The sequence below is a fragment of the Schistocerca cancellata genome, chromosome 9, assembly GCF_023864275.1.
Source record: "Schistocerca cancellata isolate TAMUIC-IGC-003103 chromosome 9, iqSchCanc2.1, whole genome shotgun sequence".
In the NCBI taxonomy this organism is placed as follows: Eukaryota; Metazoa; Arthropoda; class Insecta; order Orthoptera; family Acrididae; genus Schistocerca; species Schistocerca cancellata.
In genome coordinates, this window is record NC_064634.1 from 24,278,541 (window position 1) to 24,298,162 (window position 19,622).

A 19,622-nucleotide genomic window follows, 5' to 3' on the forward strand; every position below is an offset into this window, starting at 1 on the left:
CTTACAAGTGCATTGTACTCCCTTGTAAGGTTGGAATCTTTGTGCGTAAAAAAATAAGGCTTCGTTGCAAATATAGTTTGCACCTTCTCCAGAGAGTAAGTTTTGGATGTGTTAGCATTACACGAAAGACAAGAGCCACAAATAATGGTTAGTGTTAGAGAATTTGACATCGTTGTCATGTAGCACGGCAAAATTTGTATCACTCCCGCGGTTTCATTTGTTTTTATTTTCAGTGTGGTATAGAAGGCTGCGACTGCTCACTAGCGAGCTCTGTGGCAATACGCGTAATCGCGCGCAGAAGTGCGGATGGTTAGTGTATGTTTACGAGTGTGGGCCGGTTCGGAAGAGGTTAGATCTGCACGCGAACTTAGTAGTAAAAGTGAGATACGTGTTGTATGATTCTGCTCCGGCATTGTGATAACAACCAGATATATCTATATAAACTACGGTTTTGAGACGCGCTATGTCATTAAGACCGGCATGAACTACAGTGTGTGAACAGTCAATCACCATAGGAAGTTACTGGCGTAAGTACAGTTTTGCATGACGCTTTCTAAGTTTCCTTACCTTTCATTCTCACACATTTACTTAGTATGACGATGGAATTGAGTGGAAAAAAAGAGTTGATATGAATGCTGGATTCTGTCATGCTCTAAGGCTTGCTATAACCAATGGCAATTCATATGGGCGTCTGATGATCGTCAAGTCGACCAATCACAGGCACCGTAGGGTGATGGCGGAAAATATGAATCTTACCGGCTAGCGTGCAAGTATTGTATATAGTTGCACATGTCACGGACAGCTACACTGCTATATATTTCATACAGTGCCCTGAATTAATAATTACCAAAATAAAGTTTCACCACAAATAAACAAATTACTGATCTTCAGATTTGGCAAAGTATAATTTTCACCAGCGCTTATTTATTGGTACAACCATATTGTAAGATATAAAATTTTACCGTCAGATTTCTTACCGCGTGTTAGTATCCCGCCGTTGTGGTTACTTGAACACGTTGTTAGAGTATTCCTGAACTGCGTCAATATTTCTTATGTGATTAAAGAGACTTAATCGAAGTACGGTATAGTAATAATTGTACTTTCTGTGATCTGGTCCATGTCTGCTAGTATAATGTATCATATTGAATACTACAATTGTAGTGATTGCGAGACGATTAACCAAAACCCAACTAGACTGCTGCAATTAAACACTGTAGAGACATTGTCTAGTGGTGCGAAATTTCAATATAAAAAGAAACGCGATTTGAGATACGGATCCGAAAGTGGAAGCTTTTTCGTTATAACGATAATTATGTAACGTGGAATGTAGCTTTTGCCTCTTGAAGTAATGCGATGCGTGGTATCTTGTTGAAAGTAGGAAAATAACTTTTTAGTGCAAAATACGTCGTCCTGGTCAAGTTCTTGCTTTTGTTATCTTATATTCCGATGCGGAAATTGAATACTAATCGGACATTTTCCTAGACAAGCGTGGAAAACGCCATAAACCACACTCATCTGACCGATGTCAGATTACCGACCTTCTGTCTTGTACAACGACCCAGGACTGCCTCACTTCCCAGTCTTACAAGCTAGCGTGCTGCGACTTTGTTCACAACATTTTAGTCAATAAATAGCCTAGAAAAATTTACACAGCCACAATAACAGAAATAATTTTATTTCGTAATTTGTTTCGCACTGTTTAGCATTTACACGTCAGTGTTATCGAGTTAAGACAGCTCTTGTGTTTGGCCGAACTGTTAGACAGCATACGGGACGGACTGAGATCATTTACTGCAGACTGGCAAAAACAGGAGAATTATTAAATCACGTGCTAGGTAAACTGATGAGCCAAAATATTATGACAACTCCCTAATCGCTTGTTTGTCCACCTTTGGAACGAAATGCAAAACTAATTCTGCGAATCAGGGATTCGATAGGTTGTTGGTAGCTTTGTGTCTACGCACAGGCCATTGTAATTCGAGCAAGTAACGGGCCGCTGATTTGCATACGCAGTGATGGCGCGCTACAGCGACGCATATGGGTTCCTTGGGATTTACAACAGGCGAATTTGGCCGCCTAGACATAAAGTGAGTTCACTATAATGTTCCTCAAACCACTGTAGCACGTTTCTGGCTCAGAGACACGGTCAGTTATACTGCTGAAAGATGACATCAAGCAGGTGGCTCGCAGCTGTCAGCATGCCTTCGATTACTACAACGGTCCCATGAAAGCGAAGGAGAGTGTCTCCCATAGCATAATACTGCTCCCGCCAGCCTGCGCAGCCGCGCGGTTTAAGGCGCCTTGCACGGTCCGCGCAGCTCCCCCCGTCAGAGGTTCGAGTCCTCCTGATGCCAATGTGGAGCGGTCCATTCGGCATGTTGTTGGGTCCATCTGTACTGTGCTGCATGGTGTCATTGTTTCAAAGATGGACCTCGCCAGGGACGTCAGGAGTGAAGTTGCGCATCATGCAGCCTATTGCGCACAGTTCGAATCGTAACACGACGTCCTTTGGCTGCACGAAATGCATTATTCAACACGGTAGCGTTGCTGTCAGGGTTTCTCTGAGCCATAATCCGTAGGTAGCGGTCATCCACTGCAGTAGTAGCCCGTGGGCGGCCTGAGCGAGGCATGTCATCGACAGTTCCTGTCTCTCAGTATATCCTCCATGTCCGAACAACTTTGCTTTGTTTCACTAAGAGACGCCTGGACAGCCGGCCGTTGTGACCGTGCGGTTCTAGGCGCTTCAGTCTGGAACCGCGTGACCGCTACGGTCGCAGGTTCGAATCCTGCCTCGGGCATGGATGTGTGTGCTGTCCTTAGGTTAGTTAGGTTTAAGTAGTTCTAAGTTCTAGGGGACTGATGACCACAGATGTTAAGTCCCACAGTGCTCAGAGCCATTTGAACCGTTTGACGCCTGGACACTTCCCTTGTTGAGAGCCCTTTCTGGCACAAAGTAACAATGCGGATGCAATCGAACCGCGGTATTGACCATCTAGACATAGTTGAACTACTGACAACGCTAGCCGTGCACCTCCTTCCTGGTGGAATAACTGGACTGATCGGCTGTCGGACCCCCTGGCGCTGCTCATGCATGGTTGCTTTCATCTTTGGGCGGGTTTAGTGCCATCTCTGAACAGTCAAAGGGACCGTGTTTGTGATATACAGTATCCACAGCTCCGACCATAAATATAATAGACTGTCCCTGACGTCATTTTCGTGGCTCCAACATCTCTGGGCTGAAGTCACGTGAATGTTGGCAAAACATGGTTGTTTCGTGTTGCGCTTATGGCTGTACTCAGCGTTTTGTCGGGGAAATGGCATTACATTTCACGTGTAAGTGTGTCTAAGATAGTGCAGACGCGTTTATTGAAATCTGCCGAAGTGACTTTTATATGTTTTTTACAGTTGAAATAGAGTATCACGTAAATTAAAGTGTTGAAAGTGATGCCTGTAAAGTCAGACTCATATTACATTTTGGAAAGTATCTGTGATAATTCGGTTACAGAAGTAAATATAATCGTTTCTCGTTCCTACTCATAGGTTCCGTAAGGATGAAAACCGAAGGCAGCTTTGGATACAGGCCCTGAAACGGAAAAACTTTTAGCCGTTTGCACCTACGCGCCTTTGCTTGAAGCACTTCGCGGAGAAGTGTTTTGATAGGTTAGTTATTATTTACAATGTATATCTATAATTTGTATTTACAGTGTCTGCCATTTTTAAACCTAGGCTCCAAAATTATTTTCTGAAACTGCAAAGTCACCTTTCATCTAAAATATCATTTTTTTAAAACTGATAGTTTAAACCTTTGTAAAAATAGTGGGAACTGAACCTTTGAAGTGCATCTAAAATTGATACTCTAAAATGGACCTGCTCCTAAAGTAAACAATTTTGACACCTATAGCTGACATAATTCCCATAGCCCATTTTCTATTATAAGTGACTAAAGCTCGAAACGTGGCGAATACAATGTTTAAAGTTTTGACACGAGCCCACTCTTACTGTTTAAAAGAATTTTAACGACATTTTACTATAATTGATAGTTTATAGTAATTTCGTCCCGCTGCCCACCAGTGTGGCGTTCGATGTATTTGTTAAGATTTTATAAATGGTACTTTGAATAAATCCAGGTCAAATGTAGTTCTGGCATAATTTTTCACAAATAAAGTAGTTTTTGTTGGAAGCGCTTGGCAGTCAATTGAGAAATGTGGGGAAAATCCGATACAAACACAGGATGGCAGACCGCTGATTTGAAATCCAGCCATGTTTTGCCAACAGTCACGTGTTTTATGTTGGAGCCACACTAGCCACATAGCTTCTGCACAGTAAGGCCAGTCTACTAGTATCTATGGTCGAAGATCCACAGTGAACGTCTGTCTTCAGGAGTTCTGGGAACTGGGGTGATGCGAAACTTGTTTTGATGTGTGTAGTTCTTCAATACATTGAATTGAACTACGCAGAAAGGAAGAACGTACTTTCCTCTATATATTTGCCCTACATGGCAGCACTAGTAGCATTGATGCCTAGTGCAGTCAGAATAGAGAATGGAGCATGTTAGAGCGACGAATAATCGTGTCGAACGAGATTTGACATCAGGGCGGGAGTGGAAAGGGTTAACGTACTGGTTTGAGAAAGCTCCGAAAGCCGGCGAGCTGTCTTCAACACTGATCACACACACAGTACTATAAAATGATTATTGCTGTTTATGAAATGATACATTAGTGTAGTTTTGAGGTATTCACCATAAACACTCATCAAATCGAATAATGTGACCATAGCACAGTTGTAAATTTTCCCAATACAAGCATGTATTCTCCCGTCCAAACTGGCCACACGACTCTCTATGCAAGGACTGCGCGGGGGTGGGGGAGTGAGTGGGATACGAGCCACGTGCACAGTGCGTGTGGCACGCGGGATGGCAAACTTGAACCGTGTGCGAGTTTCTTGCGTCAACGTAAGACAAACGAAACAGCCGAGTGCTTACAAAAAATCGGCATATAACAGATATGCCGTCGGGACTTAGGGCAAAACTGTGAAAATCGGGACTGCCCCGGTAAAATAGGGACAAGTGGCAACTCTACACTCTTTGCAGCAAATACTCAAAATGGATCACGGTACTAATGCTTGAAACTGAGTTGAAGTTATAAAGCAGAGGTTCAGACGGTTCTTTGACGATATCGGATATGCAATTCTCGACCTCCACTATCAGGTGGATAACAATAGTGCTCCACCCAATAGGTTAGGTATGCACTTCGCAAAGGAAATTTCTTATTTGTGTAGCAGAGTACGGGTAACGTGCACTGTTAGGTTATCTAGGTTAGAGGGGCCCCTCCAAAGCGTCGATTATGATTTATCTGCGTTGCTTGCAGAAAGATCAGCAACGACACTGTCAGAAGAACGTTCCTTCTTGCAGATCAGGAACAGAAAATTTTAACGCTGTATTAGCAAATGGCTGGAGCAACCCTGATAAAGCCCCAGAATTAGTCTCACTTCTTACGAGTAATAATTACCAAGTGGTATTAACACAGAAAGCTGACCAACCGAAATTGAGCAGTAGCGAAATCGTAAATTCAAAATGCAATATGTATCACAAGGATAGGCTAGACGCCGATGGTGGCGACGCATTTATTGCCGCAAAGGACCCTGTGGTATCTACTGAAATTATTCCAGATTCCGAAAGTGAAATGTTCTGGCCGAAAGTAAATATCAACATTGGGACAAATATGGTAATCGGATGCATTCATGGCAGTTTGCTCTGGAGGTGTAGTAGGAGAGCGCTTCAGGCAGAACTTGGAGAATCTAGAAAGTCTCTTTATCATTCTATTCTGCTATTCAACTGTGGTAATGAAGACGTGGAGCGCAAATGCATAAAATTCAAAAGCATTGTACAATCTTTTCGTGCAGAGGAATATTCTGAGGGATAGGAAAGATCTATCGTCTTTCAACAGCCGTATTAGCAAATTGTATCGAAAGCGTAGAGAGCTTCATCACGGATTGAGGAGATGTAAAAGCCTTGTCAACAAACAAAAGTCGTACAAAGCCAAAACGAGCGCAAGGACAACATCGTCATAAGCATATGTGAATTCGAAAATACCGTGTAGCGTAGGATTTGGGTTGGGGGTTGTGAAGCCGGGGGCTCAATTTTGCAAAGAATTTATTGAACATAAAATATTCTTCTTTATAATCCAGAAGTGTTAACTAACAGAACTTAATTTGCAGTCCAATATAGCTCTTGAAGCAGGCTCTACAGTAGAATAACAGCATGGAATGCTTTTAACAAATGAAAACAAAATTCGAAAGAATTGTTTAGCATATGGCTAATACAGACGTATCATGAAATTAAATTACATAGACATATGTACATATTGACACACAAGAAACTTAAGTTTGTCTTTAGAACTGAATATCCATTCCTTCAATCCAGCGCACTGCATCGGGAGTTGCTAGCAGAAAGTCCTCTTTGGCGCCGTGGTAGGCTCGAATCCTGCGTTCACTGACGATATGGTGAACAGTCTGGTATGAAGCCCCGCAGTCACAGGCTGGATCAGGCAGCTTCTTCCACTTAAAGAGAGCATCCATGCATCGGCCATGGCCGGTACGGATTCTGTCGAGAGAAGTCCAGGTCTTGCGTGGTAGGTCGAATCTACTTGGAAGTTTGGCACCTGAGAAGATGTTATGTAGGTGCACATCTGTCACTGCTTCCCACCGACCGAGGAAACGTTGCTCACGTCCGTAGGTTCAACCTTGCCTCCTGTGTGGTGCTAATTGAGCAACAGTGATTACAGGCAGCCAGACTATCCATAGGATCTCCTGGCAATGACATATCACCTAAATAGCAGAAACAGTTCTTTTCAGAGCCCATTAACAAGAGACATTGGACCAACTATCAGACTCCTTCAACTGAATATCGAAAGCATTAGCAGGGCAAAGTGTGACTACCTGTCAAAATCTTTGCTGGACAACAATATTCGAAAGAAAGCTGCAACAGATGGAACTGGACCAATAACAACAATGGTTGTAACATATAGCCTCGGGCAACAGGCATAAAAGTGACAGTAAAATTAGCTTCTGCAATTACATGCAGGACAGCAAACTAAAAGACAACTTTCTGATTTAATAAAAGATACTCATATTCGCATTCAATTAAATAAGTATCTACGGCCACTCCCAGCACCAAGTAGTCACTAAAGCAAAGCTACAATAACCGTCTACAGTACTAGCTACCCAATTTTGTTAGTACAGTTTTCTGTACATTGTGGCATACAAAAAGATCACTCTTAGGGGATAACATAACAACGTAATTTTTGGTACAATGGCATCAACAAAATCAGTCACATTCACAGCACACTAATAACAGGGTCACATTCTGTACAATGACAGATACAAAATCAGTCACACGCAAGGTGTATAAATAACAAAATTATTGTTTCTCTTGCTTTTAGTGAAAACATCCACACGTCCTGCGTGCCACTTCACAACAAACTTACCACGTCGCACTGTGCCCACGGACCTCGAGTATGTAATAATTCTGATCATCCGGTACATTCGGTGCACAGCCTCAGCCCTTCACTGTGTTCCGTGTCAAATCTGTTGACTGACCAAAACACTGCTGTCCGTCAGTGAAGTATCCCTCAAGTGCCCCAGGGAGCCCCTGTCTGCATCTCCTCTGGTGCTGCCGTTCTCTCGCCTGGGAAGAGACAACTGCCCACCGAGTTGTTTGTGTCCACGCAGCAGTCACACTCCGCACTGCCCGCTAATAAGCACCAGCTCGGGGAAGCCTTTCTGTTGTTGGCTTTCCATCAACTGGCTGCCTCCCAACTGCTTCACAGGTAACCACCGGACCGAATGGGCCGCCCTGCTTGTCTCACGCACGCAGTCCAAGGCCCGACTGCTCTGCCCATCTCGCCCGCTGGTCAGTTCATGACGCTGGCTCGAGTGCTGGGCAGTCCGAGACTCTCTGCTCCCGTCCCGCTGTGCCACGTGCAAGCTCTCGAGTGGCGCCAGCAGTGCCGCTGGCTGCGACCCCTGTACGAGCTCTAGCGACGGGACAGTTCTAACTAGAGATGGGGGATCTGCTCTTGAACTAATTCATAGAGTTGAGTCTTTCAAAGGAGTGAACAATCAGTGATTCAGAAAAAAAGAATGGTAGCTCCAAACGTTTCCCACGGCAGAGAGAGAGAGACGGAGCATATCAGCAGCGCCTCTGTTGGTCACAGCACAGTGCACGCCACACAACACAGTCAGCGCCGGCCTCTGCCCTGCTTCTACCTTGGCTTCCTGCATTGTGCAGTGCCCCATTGCATTTTGTGTTTCACATATGCCGTGCCGTCTCTGTGCGTCGTCTGCCGTGTGCAGTGTCTGGCGCAGCTTAACTTCGCATCGCACTCTGTCGGCAATTGTTTCAGTCGCACGTCCTGCCCTCTGGGCAGTTGATGCGAGCAACAGGACAGAGAGCCACCTAGCGGATAACATAGGAACTACTTGCAACAACCTGCTCGCAAGGGAACGGACGATTTGTCTCGGAGCGGGTGAGTTCACCGCTCCCCCCACCCTCGGAACTCGCCCGCTCAATGCTCACCCCACTGTCTCGACTCTAGCCAGAGCATTGAGCAAAGCGACTCAGGTGTCACTCTGGTCTCTGCGGTCTCAGCTCATGCAGTAATACAGCTCGCGGCTCGACCTGCTCGACTCAGCGCCTCTGCATCGGAGTTCGTCCCCACTGGATATTGTTCTTCATAGTAATACCGCTATGTATATTACATTATTATGTTATGTACACATCAATTGTTTTTATTTTATTTTTATTTGTTTAAACTGATTAGATTAGGTTCCTGATGACTCCTCTTACTATAGGATTTTTATTATGGACACTCGAATTTACGCTTTAATTACGAGCGAACCGATAAACGTATCGCAAAATGTGATACACCAATATTTTCCTTGTTTTATTCTGCATAAGGCTATATGCAGCACTTTCGTTTTACAGTCAAATTTATATATTTTTTTTCTTATTCTGGTACGGATTTTGCGATTTTAGGCGTCTTCGGAAGGAAACGTTCACTTTAAAAATATATGGCTTGCGATGTATTTGTATGAGGTTAATGAAATTTTAATACATTATAACCAAATATATTGTTAATGTAAATCTCAAGTTACAACATTTTCTGATCACCCAAAAAACCACAATTGTGCAAAATAAATCAATAATCAAAAACTTTGTCATATCGTGGAAATTTCAATAAACAATACAAAATTCTTACTCATTATCTGTGTTACTTCAAAATAGGATCAAATAAGATCAAAATACAGGTATAGTACTGGAATAAACCAAGTTTAAAGGGCAATGTGCCTTCCATTTATTTTCTATTGTAAATGAGTGGTGAGTCATGAAAAAGAGCTAATTCATTTCAGGGAGTGAACAGTTCTGATCCAATCTCTGAAAAGAACAGTTTTGCCCATATCTAGTTCTAACGAGGCCGGCTGGGCGAGGCGGGAGACTAGACGTGCCGCGAATCACAAGTTCACGGCACAGTGTACCTGCCCCCTCCCATGCAAAACTGGCCTCCAGCCCTGCAGCAGACGAGAACGAGACGCACGTATCTTATGTCCTGACTGCGACGGCCGCTAGGTTCCGAGGAAATCAACGTTGAAGTTTCACGCGTACCTCCTGTACCGATAACGTAAGGAAGCTAGACAAGTATAGCAACCACGCTCGTGAACGGATTCAAATCTCGCTTCCTTTCGAATTTCGTCGTGCAGAATGTCATTAAATAGTATATCTCATGACATTTATTCAAAAATAGTCATATTCGCTGTAATAATTTCATTAATAAATCAGTTACCACAGGAAACTTTCTTCAAATGTGTAATCCGTTTGTTCAGAACATAGTAGAGAATCATCTTACTCGCTAACGCTTGCCGTGGTAGAACAGAATACCGGATAGTATATATCGTAGAATAGTGGTTCGCAACCTTTCTGAGACAGTTACCCCGTGTGCAGTCAGATATTATCTAGTAACCCCCCCTCCCCAAACCCGCCCCTCCCCACCCCTCCCGCCATTATCAACATTAGCACCTAACTAAAATTTAGAATAAAAAAGAATTTTCTTTGAACAAATTCATTTTTAAAATGAAGAAAGAGGAATGATATTTAGTTTTTCTAGGGATTTTATGAAACCACAAACTAATGAATCAATGAGGCTGTGACAGCATCTGTGACGACGGGTCCTACAAGGAATATTAAGAAAGGTAGGAAGATTTATTTGCTGAGCAAGGGTGACAGGATAAAAATTTCAGAATATCTCAGCAGTCAGCATCAACTCGGTGATGAGGACGAAGATGTAGAGAACAAATGGAAAAAAAAAAATTCAAAGGCATCGTTCAGTATGCCCTAGAGAAGTATGTTCCAAGCAAGGTTTAACAGACGAGGAAGATCCATCATGGTTTAATAGCCATGTTAGAAAAGAGCTACGTGAACAAAGAGCACTTCGTCTCAGATTCAAGAGAAGTAAAAACCTAGCTGACAAACAAAAGCAAAACGAAGCGGAAATGAGCGTAAGGAGAGCAATGAGAGAAGCGTTCAACGATTTCGAAAGTAAGACGCTGTCAACCGATCTGAGTAAAAACCCTAAGACATTTTGGTCATATGTAAAATCAGTAAGTGTGTCAAAATCATCTGTTCATTCTCGCAGCGACCACACCGGTACCGAAACGGAAGCGAACAGAGAGAAGGCCGAAATACTGAATTCGGTCTTCCGAAGTTGCTTCACCACTAAAGATCGGAACACTGTACCTCCTTTCAATCGTCGTACGAATGTCGGAATGGCAGATATTGAGACAACCGATCGCGGAATTGAAAAGCAGCTACAATCGCTTACTAGTGGAAAGGCATCAGGACCAGATGAGATACCTATACGATTCTATAAAGATTATGCGAAAGAACTTGCTCCCCTTCTGGAAGTAATTTATCGTAGATCACTTGAGCAACGAAAGGGACCTAACGACTGGAAAAAAGCGCAGGTCATTCCCGTTTTTAAGAAAGGCCGTAAGACATGTCCACACGGTTATAGACCTATATCGTTGACGTCAATCTGTTGTACAATTGTGGAACATGATTTATTCTCAAGAATTATGACTTTGTTGGAAAACGAACATCTCCTCTGTAAAATTCAACATGGATTTCACAGACAGAGATCCTACGAAACTCAGCTCGCTCTGTTCCTCCATGAGATCCACAGCGCCGCTGTGGACAACGGCGCTCAGGCTGATGCCGTGTTCCTTGACTTCAGTGAGGCGTTTGACGCCGTCCCGCACTGCCGTTTAATGAAAAAAAAAAATACGAGCTTACGGAGAATCGCAGCAGACCTGCGATTGGATTCAAGACTTTCTTGCAGATAGAACTCAACACGTCGCTCTTAACGGAACTAAATCGACAGATGTGTAGGTTAATATCCGGAGTACCACAGGGAAGTGTGATAGGACCGTTTCTGTTTACAATATATACAAATGATCTAGCAGAAAGCGTCGGACGCTCTTTAAGACTATTGGCAGATGATGCAGTTGTGTACACCAATTAGCAACGTCAGAAAATAGTAATAATTTACAGAACGACCTGCAGAGCATTGATGAATGGTGCAGGCTCTGGCAGCTGAGCCTGAACGTAAGTAAATGTAACATATTGCGCATGCATAAGAAAAGAAATCCACTACTGTACAGATACACTATTGATGACGAACAGCTGCAGACAGCGTCTGCCGTAAAGTATCTAGGCGTAACTATCCAGAGCGACCTTAAGTGGAATGGGCACATAAAACAGTTAGTGGGAAGAGCAGATACCAGACTCAGATTCATCTGAAGAATCTCAAGGAAAAGTAACATCCACGAAAGAAGTGGCTTATAAGGCGCTTGTTCGGACGATTCTTGAGTACTATTCATCTATCTGGGATCCCTATCAGGTAGGACTGATAGAGGAGATAGAGAAGATCCAACGAGGAGCGGAGAGTTTCGTCGCGGGATCGTTTAGCTGGCGAGAGAGCGTTACGGAGATGCTGAACAAACTCCACTGGCAGGCGTTACAAGAGAGGCGTTGTGCATCACGGAAAGATTCACTATTGAAATTTGTCCGCAGCTCGTGGTCGTGTGGTAGCGTTCTCGCTTCCCGCGCTGCTAGAACATGTGCCTTTACAAGTACGACACAACTTGTGGTTCATGCACGATGGAGCTCCCGCACATTTCAGTCGAAGTGTTCGTACGCTTCTCAACAACAGATTCGGTGACCGATGGATTGGTAGAGGCGGACCAATTCCGTGGACTCCACGCTCTCCTGGCCTCAACCCTCTTGACTTTCATTTATGGGGGCATTTGAAAGCTCTCGTCTACGCAACCCCGGTACCAAATGTAGAGACCCTTCGTGCTCGTATTGTGGACGGCTGTGATACAATACGCCATTCTGCAGGGCTGCATCAGCGCATCAGGGATTCCATGCGACGGAGGGTGGATGCATGTATCCTCGCTAACGGAGGACATTTTGAACATTTCCTGTAACAAAGTGTTTGAAGTCACGCTGGTACGTTCTGTTGCTGTGTGTTTCCATTCCATGATTAATGTGATTTGAAGAGAAGTAATAAAATGAGCTCTAACATGGAAAGTAAGCGTTTCCGGACACATGTCCACATAACATATTTTCTTTCTTTGTGTGTGAGGAATGTTTCCTGAAAGTTTGGCCGTACCTTCTTGTAGCACCCTGTATAAGAGAACATAAGGAAGTATCTTCGCTGACGCAATTGTTGGACAGTTTTCTGTGAAGGAGTGACTGATCTTGTTCAAATCGGTTTTCGCTCGTTGATCCGCAAGGGATCTGTTGTACGTCGACTTTGTACTGGCAGCCGGTTTAATCGGCATGAATTACATAAACGAGGTCAAAATTATGAATAAATATTTTAGTCTGTATCGACAATCCTTCCGGAGCTGTTAATACACTCCTGGAAATGGAAAAAAGAACACATTGACACCGGTGTGTCAGACCACCACCACCTAAAGAGAAGGCCGCGGCGCGCTCTTGTGACGTCACGCAAAGCGGGCCAGGGTTGGCTTGGCGCTGCGCTTAAAGAAACGAGACGCACGGCCTGCAAATCTTTGTCAAACGGTTTTACAGAACCTATTCCGTAAAAAATAATACATTTCTGAAATAATTTTAGCTTTATATGGCAGCTTCATGATGAAGTGCCAATCATTTCGATAATGGTCATAACTATTGTGGTATTTCACAGATGAGTATCAAATTTGAGAACGTTGCCATCAAAAATAGGGGTCGCTATGAATTTGTGTTTGATGCATATTACACATTCTATTGCTGAGTATGAAATACAGATGAGGTTTTGAAATTTTCGTAAAACTTTGGATCAATATCTGCTTCCAATCTCGAAAAAAATTAGCATCTGCAGTAACTTCACTTCCGATCGCAACGCGCGGGAATGAAATATTCATAACGCCTGTCATATCTCGTAAACCGCTGGAGATAACGAAACGAGATCTTGGCAAATGATACCACGCAAAGAGGAGAGTACTTTGCCGGATGGTTAAAATAAGTAACTTTATCAATCGCGATATAGCAGAAACTATAGTTTATAATTATTTTTTACCGGTAATGTAATTGCATAAGACTTATCAATAGCCAGTGAAAACGTACGAGTGCGGGATGTAAATAATATTGCGATATACATGATAAAACAAGGTACATTTGTGAAAAGTGCACTGTGATAAAGTACATTCTTTCTGGATCAGACAACTATTATTTACACTTACTTGAAAAATTCTGCACTAATACAGTGTATAATATTAAATTCCTCTGCCTTTAGTATCCTAAATAAATATTGTGTAGCTGTTTATAGAGCTCCCTCAGGAAAGCTGAGTACATTCCCCAAGCAAACAATCACTTTTTAACTCACCTCACAAAAACAATTATGTGTTGTTATTATAATGTAAATTTTCTTTCCTGTAAAAATATGGCAGATTTTCAGCGTAAGTCAACAGTGAAAATCTACAAACCTTCAGCAGACATTTGCAGCAGTTGGAATGAGACAATGTGTCAAGCTAAAAACGTCAATAATAAATTTAACCTATTTCTAGATAAATTTGTTCCATTGTTTGACACATCGAAAAATAAAACAGATATGCTTCATACAGAGGGATCGCTTTTTAAACATGAAAACAGCAGTTTCAACATTCGTTAGCACTCATGCTAACTAATGCGAAAGTGAAAACCACCACCCTTTCACAAATAGAGAATAAAACGTATCGGTAATGCGTAACAAAATACGAACTGCAGAGAAATTTAAACACGAATAAAAAGTAACACGAGCCACAAATTTATATTTCGTTTTCAAAATCAAAATAAAGCCACTTGATAATGAATACTAGGCCTATTTACTGCTAACTTTTGCTCACAATTTTAGTCAAATGTATCCAAAATGCAAGATATTCCACCAGAAAAAAATAATAATTGTACTAGGTATATAGTTTTTACATACCTTCGTGTGCTCAGTGCATTGGAAATTGTCCCGATGAATCGCTGAAAGACATTTCCAACGCAGATTCGCATCTTTCGGAAAGGAAAACATTACTTTCGGTCGAGTTCCGTAATTCCCACGACACCTTGGCACACAACACTTGTAAACCATGTTCACAGTAGCTTCACTACACGTAAACACTGTAATCACTAGTTTTAAGCACGAATATAGCACTCCGATCGTGTAGATAAACAAACGCTTCGAAACACAACATGGTGGCCCGCTTTGAGTGACGTCACGGCCTGCTATGAATTTCGCGCCGCGGCCTTGTCTCTAGGTGGTGGTGGTCAGACCCACCATACTTGCTCCGGACACTGCGAGAGGGCTGTACAAGCAATGATCACACGCACGGCACAGCGGACACACCAGGAACCGCGGTGTTGGCCGTCGAATGGCGCTAGCTGCGCAGCATTTGTGCAGCGCCGCCGTCAGTGTCAGCCAGTTTGCCGTGGCATACGGAGCTCCATCGCAGTCTTTAACACTGGTAGCATGCCGCGACAGCGTGGACGTGAACCGTATGTGCAGTTGACGGACTTTGAGCGAGGGCGTATAGTGGGCATGCGGGAGGCCGGGTGGACGTACCGCCGAATTGCTCAACACGTGGGGCGTGAGGTCTCCACAGTACATCGATGTTGTCGCCAGTGGTCGGCGGAAGGTGCACGTGCCCGTCGACCTGGGACCGGACCGCAGCGACGCACGGATGCACGCCAAGACCGTAGGATCCTACGCAGTGCCGTAGGGGACCGCACCGCCACTTCCCAGCAAATTAGGGACACTGTTGCTCCTGGGGTATCGGCGAGGACCATTCGCAACCGTCTCCATGAAGCTGGGCTACGGTCCCGCACACCGTTAGGCCGTCTTCCGCTCACGCCCCAACATCGTGCAGCCCGCCTCCAGTGGTGTCGCGACAGGCGTGAATGGAGGGACGAATGGAGACGTGTCGTCTTCAGCGATGAGAGTCGCTTCTGCCTCGGTGCCAATGATGGTCGTATGCGTGTTTGGCGCCGTGCAGGTGAGCGCCACAATCAGGACTGCATACGACCGAGGCACACAGGGCCAACACCCGGCATCATGGTGTGAGGAGCGATCTCCTACACTGGCCATACACCACTGGTGATCGTCGAGGGGACACTGAATAGTGCACGGTACATCCAAACCGTCATCGAACCCATCGTTCTACCATTCCTAGACCGGCAAGGGAACTTGCTGTTCCAACAGGACAATGCACATCCGCATGTATCCCGTGCCACCCAACGTGCTCTAGAAGGTGTAAGTCAACTACCCTGGCCAGCAAGATCTCCGGATCTGTCCCCCATTGAGCATGTTTGGGACTGGATGAAGCGTCGTCTCACGCGGTCTGCACGTCCAGCACGAACGCTGGTCCAACTGAGGCGCCAGGTGGAAATGGCATGGCAAGCCGTTCCACAGGACTACATCCAGCATCTCTACGATCGTCTCCATGGGAGAATAGCAGCCTGCATTGCTGCGAAAGGTGGATATACACTGTACTAGTGCCGACATTGTGCATGCTCTGTTGCCTGTGTCTATGTGCCTGTGGTTCTGTCAGTGTGATCATGTGATGTATCTGACCCCAGGAATGTGTCAATAAAGTTTCCCCCTTCCTGGGACAATGAATTCACGGTGTTCTTATTTCAATTTCCAGGAGTGTATTTCGTTTATCGCAGCGAACTCTTGGGAGCTGTTCAAATACACTATGTGATCGAAAGTATCCGGACACCTCCAAAAACATACGTTTAAAAAAAAGGCTCCGAGCGCTATGGGACTGAATATCTGAGGTCATTAGTCCCCTAGAACTTAGAACTACTTAAACCTAACTAACCTAAGGACATCACATACATCAAGGCAGGATTCGAACCTGCGACCGTAGCGGTCGCGCGGCTCCAGACTGAGGCGCCTAGAAATGCTCGGTCACTGCGGCCGGCCATACGTTTTTCATATTAGGTGCTTTGGACATCGTGAGAGAGCGGAATGGGGCGCTCCGCGGAACTGACGGACTTCGAACTTGGTCAGGTGATTGGGTGTCACTTGTCTGTACGCGAGATTTCCACACTCCTAAACATCCCTAGGCCCACTGTTTCTGATGTGATAGTGAAGTGGAAACGTAGAGAGACCCGTACAGCACAAAAGCGCACTGGCCGACCTCGTCTGTTGATTAACAGAGGCTGCGACAGTTGAAGAGGGTCGTAATGTGTAATGTGTAATGTGCAATGTGTAATAGGCAGACATCTATCGAGACCATAACACAGGAATTCCAAACTGCAACAGTATCCACTGCAAGTATTATGACAGGCGGGAGGTGTGAAAACTTGGATTTCATGGTCAAGCGGCTGCTCATAAGCCACAATCACGCCGGTAAATGCCAAACGACGCCTGGCTTGGTGTAAGGAGCGTATACATTGGAGAACTGAACGGTGAAAAAACGTTTTGTGGAGTGACGAATCACGGTGCACAATGTGGCGATCTGATGGCAGTGTGTGGGTATGGCGAATTCCCGGTGAACGTCATCTGCCAGCGTGTGTAGTGCCAACAGTGAAATTCGGAGGCGCTGGTGTTACGGTGTGGTCATGTTTTTCATGGAGGGGGCTTGCACCCCTTGTTGTTTTGCCTCGCACTATCACAGCACAGGCCTACATTGATGAAGCACCTTCTTGCTTCACACTTTTGAAGATAAAATTGGGGATGGCGATTGCATATTTCAACATGATCGAGCACCTGTTCATAATGTACCGTCTGTGGCGGAGTGGTTATACGACAATAACATCCGTTTAATGGCCTGTCCTGCACGGAGTCCTGACCTGAATCCTTCAGAACACCTTTTGTATGTTTTGGAACAGCGACTTCGTGCCAGGCCTCACCGACCGACATCGATACCTCTACTCAGTGGAGCACTTCGGAAGAATGGGCTGCCATTCCCCAAAAAACCTTCTAGCACCTGACTGAACGTATGCCTGCGAGGGTGGAAGCTGTCATCAAGGCTAAGGGTGGGCCAACACCATGTTGAATTCCAGCATTACCGAAGGAGGGCGCCACGAACTTTTAAGTCATTTACAGCCAAGTGTCTGGATACTTTTGATCACATTGTGTATTTCGAATTTTAACTACTAACGAAATACATATTTGAACAAAGTGTGCTGTAGTGATTGATTTACTAATGAAATTACTGTAGCGAATATGAAAACTTGTTGAATAATTTCATGCGATACACTGTTTAATAACATTCTGTACGACGAAATTAAAAAGCAAGCTGCTAGAACCCGTACCGCCAGCGTGGTAGCTCTGAAGCTTAGCCAGTGCGATACGCTCATTTGGTAGGAACTTGACTAAAGTTATGAATATGGGAGATACGCTTGAAAGTTCAGCATCAATTTTCTCGGAAACCGGGGACCGTCGCATGAGAAGACACTAGCCACTATACAACATAACGAAGACTCAACAAAATCCGTCATAAGCAGGTCTGATGGTCCCCTTGTAAGTAAAACTTCAACTCTAGTTATGTTCTCCAGTAACGCAAACGACACAACTCTAGTTTCCCCGTTGACAACTGTCAACACGTCATTAATACGACAGAGATACAGATCTCGCGAAACTCAGTTCGCTCTGTTGTCCCAAGAGATCTAGAGCGCAGTACACGATGGAGCCAAGGTCGCTTCCGTGTTCCCTAACTTTCGAAAGACACCACACACAGTTCGCACTTCCGTTTAATGAACAAAATTTGAGCTTACCGAGTATCAAACCAGATTTGTGATTAGATTCGTGACGACTTTCTTGCAGATAAAACTCATCACGGCGTTCTTAACGGAACGTTATCGACAAGTAAAGGTAATTTCGGGGCTAGCCCTGGGAGCGTTTATAGGGTCGTTATTGTTCACAGTACATGTATAGATTTAGTGGTCACGTCAGCATCTCCTCCTTGAGGCTGTTCACGAACGATTCTGTTAGGCACAGGTCGATTGCAACGCCAGAAGACTGTACCGAGACGCAGGAAGACTTGTTACGCTCGGGGATTAGTGCAGGGACTGCCATTTTGCCTTCAACCAAAATAAATGTGTAAATTGGCGAAGAGATCCATTACTGTTCTATTACGTTGTGGCGATAAATGACTGGATACGTAACCATTGTAAAATACCTCTGTGTAACCGTCAGAAATGACGTATTACATAAGACTAGTTTAGGAAAAGCAGATGTCAGGCTGAGATTCACTGGAAGAATCTTAATGTAGCTGTAATTCAACGGTGGAGGAATTGGCTTATAAAACACTCCTCCGACCGATTCTTGAGTACTGCCCATCAGACTGGGGTCCTTACCAGGTTGTATTAATAGAAGAGATAAAGCTCAAACAGAGAACGATGCTTTTCGTGACGGGATAGGCTTGTAATGCAAGAGGGTGTAGTCAACCTTTCATGCCTACCGCCCATTTTTTTTATTTATGTTCCACAGTAATAATGATTTATAACGTGAGGAAGTAATGTTACATTAAAAATTTTGAAATTACAGTTTCATCGTGTTAAAGCATATAATAAAAATTACTTATAAATACTTTATGACAAAATTTTATGGAAACATAATGGGAATGGTTTTGAAACCCATACCGCGTGCCGCCCACGCTGTAAACTGTAACGCACACCAGTGGGTGGTAGGGACAAGGCCGACCACCACTATGCTAGAGTGTCAGGAAGCAGCCCAACAAAGTTCCGTGGCAGTCGCATGCATTTACCATTGAAATTCCTATAGCGTACGTTCCAGAAAGAACCGGGCTACATATTACATCCTCCCGCATAACGTCTTGCGAGATCATGTATAGTGTTCCACGATAGTGCAAATACAAGGGTCACTCAAAAAAAAAAAAAAAAAAACGGACACTTTTTTTTTTTAATCCGTCTTTTATTCTACATGTTTGAAAATTTTACAGTGTGTAGATACATCCTTTGGGAACAATATTTTCATTTCTCCACATAATTTCCATCCCTCTCAACTGCGTTACGCCATCTTGGAACCAGCACTTGTATACCCGCACTGTAAAATTCTGGATCAACCTGT

General features: G+C 44.2%; 1 protein-coding gene across 1 annotated transcript in view; it reads left to right on the top strand.

The window, feature by feature from the left end:
- The first annotated feature begins 339 nt into the window (after positions 1 to 339).
- The window catches only part of LOC126100717 (acetyl-CoA carboxylase), a 444,288-nt gene continuing 425,005 nt past the window's right edge, over positions 340 to 19,622 (top strand). The window contains exon 1 of the mRNA XM_049911338.1: positions 340 to 527. The gene's annotated coding sequence lies outside the window, so the exon portion shown is untranslated. The remainder of the gene's footprint in view (positions 528 to 19,622) is intronic.